A 5,000-nucleotide genomic window follows, 5' to 3' on the forward strand; every position below is an offset into this window, starting at 1 on the left:
CACACACACACGCACACACACACACACACACACACACGCGCGCACACAAACCCTGAGAGGAAAATGATATTGCCATTAAAATTAACAAAATGAAAGAAACACATCTTGGGGAATGAGAGAGAGAGACGAGGAGGGAGAGAGAGAGAGAGACTGACTTTTAAGTTTCTTTTTTTATCAGTCAAAAGGAAACGAATAAGAAGTAAAAACAAATGCATATTAAAACCGTAAACCCAAAAACCCCAAACCCAAAAGAGAGAGAGGGAGAGAGAGAGAGAGAGAGAGAGAGAGAGAGAGGACTGAAACTGAAGTCCACGGTTGAGTTGTAGCCATGGTGTTCTCGTTTACATTGGGAATGATTAGAGTTGATTAGAGACGACAAAGCCAACAGCCGTTCATTCACAGGAGTCAAGCTTTGTTATTGCCCAAGGAATGCTGGGAACATAAATAACATGTGTGCTCGCGCGCGTGCACACACACACTCTCTATGTCTCACTCACACACAATCTTTCTTTCTTTCTTTCTTTCTTTCTTTTTTTTTCTTTTCTTTTCTCTCTCTCTCTCTCTCTGACACACACACACACACACACTGTACACACACACACACACACACTCACACTGACATACACAAAGAACAATGAGACTTGGCTTATGGTGAGAAAGATAATGAGAGAGAGAAAAAGTGAGCAAGGAAGAGAGAGAGAGAGAGAGAGAGAGAGAGAGAGAGAGAGAGAGAGAGAGAGAGAGAGAGAGCGAGAGAGGGAGAGAGAGAGGGAGAAAGAGAGAGGGAGAGGGAGAAAGAAGGAGAAAGAGACAGGGAGAGAGAGAGAGAGATTGAGAGAGAGAGAGAGAGAGAGAGAGGGAGAGGGAGAAAGAGAGAGGGAGAGAGAGAGAGAGGGAGAAAGAGGGAGAAAGAGAGAGGGAGAGAGAGAGAGAGGGAGAGAGAGAGAGGGAGAAAGAGGGAGAAAGAGAGAGGGAGAGAGAGAGAGAGGGAGAGGGAGAGAGAGAGAGAGGGAGAAAGAGAGAGAGTAATTGTGAGGAGAAACTGGGTTGATTAAAGGGCTTTTAAATTTCAGGACAGCCATAGAGGGATACTCACTCACAGTATTAATGTACAATATCAACCCCACACACACTTAAATCTGAGTGAATTAAGTTGCTGCACTCATCCTTCAACAGCCTGATGCTGAGCCAGCCAGCTGGGTGGTTGGTTATTGGAGCTGCCAATCATCCCCAGCTGTCCACTTACCCATCACACTTTATAGCAGAGGCAGGGCATGAGACCAAGACTGCTCCCAGAGGGGTGGACCACACACACACACACACACAAACAAACACACACACATGCATGCACACACACACACACACACACACACACACACACACACACACACTTAAATCTGAGTGAATTAAGACAACGGGAAAACAGAAAAAGACTTCCCACCAGGCTCGATTCCACACACACACACTTAATTGCACCCCCAGTTTACATACTTTACTCAGCTTTGTGGGTCAACAAAAAAAAGATGGCCGTCCGATTAGAACAATCAGCAGGGTAATCTGTTTTCTGGAATGCACATAAAGATCCTATTCACACAGTCTGCATTCATAAGACCTGTATCTTAGACCAACCTGAAAGAGATCAAAATCTGTGAACTAAAAACTGAATGGCATAGATAGACAGACAGAACACACACACACACACACACACACACACACACACACACACACACACACACACACACACACACACTACCAGACACAAACACGTTGGAACATGGCATGTGATGGGATTGTCCTAGAACCATTCAGAGCAGGGATGTAGTGGTAAAATAAGAGGTGGGTAAACTATGAATTCTGTGAGGTGCACTGCGCCATGCGGTATCGGATTTTTCAGAACATGTTTGATGATGTTATTGTCCAATGCTTCTAACAATATCAGTGGTATTAAATGGTTCCTAGAGTGTACATATTGTGAATGTGGATAATACAGTGTGATTTTTGAATGTGTAAAGTTGGTAAATAAACTCTTTTGAGAGGTGGATAAACTCTCTTTCTGAAATTTCAGAGGTGGATAAACTGTGTTTACTTGCGTTTAGCCTCCACTACATCCCTGATTCAGAGTGATCAGAGAACTCATAATGTTGCCATGGAGAATCTGACAGAAAGAAGTTGTGTGATGTCATGTGTGTTGTGACGTGTGAGAACAGGGCCGGAGTGGGGCCACTTTTCAGCCCAGGAGTTTCAGGCCCAAGAACGGCCCATGTTTTCCATAAGGAGGTGTCAAGGGGGCCTCAGCAAGTTGTAAGGAAACATAAAAGCAACAAATAAATACATTTGAAAAATGTAAAATATACCTATTACTATGAGGGTTGTTATACAATGGCATTATAATAATTTGTTGCATATCTGAACAATATATATGATGATAATGATTGGGAATAATAGTAGAGTGATAGCTCTAGTGATAGATGGGTTTAATAACATATCAAGGGGGTCCTTGAACAGAACCTAGTGGTATTTGGGGGGCCTTGTCGTGGAAAGGTTTGGGAACACCTGATTTAGCCTACTCCTTTACTACACCCTCTTCTGAGCAAACAAGGCATATATGTTTATCATGTAGCATAATTGCTCTTTCTTACATTAAATAACTATAAATTATCCTCTCTACTTGTCCCTGTAGTCATGGCCTCCTCATCACTAATTTCGGGCTCATCATTTTCAGTAGTCGACTGGTTGATCTGCTGCTCAGAGGCTACAATTTTTATTGCATAGGCCTACACAGATCATGCTTCAGTTTTGTTATCAATATTTGCATACTGCAAAGTCTATGAACCGGATACAAAAGGCTAATTTTTTAAGTCATTTAATATGTTGCTTGCGAATAGCTTGACAACGCTACAAACGTACAATATTAGCCCAATAATTACATTGTCAATAGGCTAATCATTGCCTATAGGCTATCTCTCTTTACCAGTTGCCACTTTTGTCTGTAATCTGGAAGCTTGGCACATTTAGCAGCATTCTACCTGGCCGTTTCATCCCTCCTGGCCTCTTTCTACATCCATCCTTCCTGACGCTTATGGCTACTGTAGGGCCGGCCCGGCTATCCGTAGGCTATCTGAGAAAACTTTTTTGAAAAGACGGACGATATGGACCCAACCAACTCTTCTTGGGAGGGGAGAACTCCCTCACATGGTAGGCTACAACCCATACAGAGGCAACGGTGTCATGAACAGAAAGCGGAACGTGTATAGCCTACTTTAAGAGAAGATAGACTAACGTGACAAAGGTCAATATTTTTTTTTCCTCGACCGGTCCAAAAGTGAAGCGGCCCACCGGGAATTCTCCTGATTCTCCCGATTACCCACCCCGGGTCTGTGTAAGAATAGAGGAAGTATGTGTTCAGTCAGTTAGACTGTAGTTGTGTTGTGTTGTGTTGTGTTGTGTTGTGTTGTGTTGTGTTGTGTTGTGTTGTGTTGAATGTGTGTGTGTGTGTGTGTGTGTGTGTGTGTAGAGGAAGTGTGTGATCAGTGCTAGTCTCAGAAATGTCTTGCTCTGAAACTAAAGTATATGGGTGTCCCGACCCTCCTTTCAACACAGAGGTTTGGTTCCTCACTGTGTGTGTGTGTGTGTGAGTGTGTCACCCCAAATGGCCTTAACATGCATCACAGGTAGCCCTGCTATTTGGCAGACACCTACCCCTCCCCCCACATCATTTCCCCAGATGGTACATTCCATAGTGAGTCTCAGGTCAGCAGGTCTGAAGGGAGGGCCCATGTGGGAGGTCAGGGGGGGTCCTTGGGTTCAGAGAGGCTAAGGAGTTCAGTGATTATATATTTAGCAGGGTAGAGACCAAGCAGGCCTTTTAACCAGTGACCTGAAAAACTCACAAGGACAAGGGAGTGGTACAATGTGCACACACACACACACACACACACACACACACACACACACACACACACACACACAAGCATATAAATGTATTCATAAGAGTATTACAAATGGTGAGAGCAAGGAACACACTCAACCTTAAAATAAATATTAATGTATTTATGTATAGAAAAAGGAGCAACATGTGTGTGACACACACACACACACACACACACACACACACACACGGTAAGTAGAGGGTAAGGGCATGGGAGCAGTGATGGATGAGGGGAGAATTATTTTCAGATGAGAGTTCCACAGGCCAAGGTGGTGAGTGAAAGTCAAAATGTTGGTATTAAGGTCACCGCTAAAGCAGCCCCTGTGTCAGGCAAACAACACCGGCTTAACAACACTCCACTGTTATGTGACGGAGCTCGCTCTCTCGCACTCCCTTTATTTCTATCTCTCTCTCTCGCGCTCCCTTTATTTCTATCTCTCTCTCTCACACTCCCTTTATTTCTATCTCTCTCTCTCGCACTCCCTTTATTTCTATCTCTCTCTCACACTCCCTTTATTTCTATCTCTCTCTCTCTCTCGCACTCCCTTTATTTCTATCTCTCTCTCTCACACTCCCTTTATTTCTATCTCTCTCTCTCGCACTCCCTTTATTTCTATCTCTCTCTCACACTCCCTTTATTTCTATCTCTCTCTCTCTCTCTCACTCCCTTTATTTCTATCTCTCTCTCTCGCACTCCCTTTATTTCTATCTCTCTCTCTCACACTCCCTTTATTTCTATCTCTCTCTCTCGCACTCCCTTTATTTCTATCTCTCTCTCACACTCCCTTTATTTCTATCTCTCTCTCTCTCTCGCACTCCCTTTATTTCTATCTCTCTCTCTCACACTCCCTTTATTTCTATCTCTCTCTCTCGCACTCCCTTTATTTCTATCTCTCTCTCACACTCCCATTATTTCTATCTCTCTCTCTCTCTCGCACTCCCTTTATTTCTATCTCTCTCTCTCGCACTCCCTTTATTTCTATCTCTCTCTCACACTCCCTTTATTTCTATCTCTCTCTCTCTCGCACTCCCTTTATTTCTATCTCTCTCTCTCACACTCCCTTTATTTCTA

This window comes from Alosa sapidissima, chromosome 15 (genome assembly GCF_018492685.1).
Source record: "Alosa sapidissima isolate fAloSap1 chromosome 15, fAloSap1.pri, whole genome shotgun sequence".
Lineage (NCBI taxonomy): Eukaryota > Metazoa > Chordata > Actinopteri > Clupeiformes > Clupeidae > Alosa > Alosa sapidissima.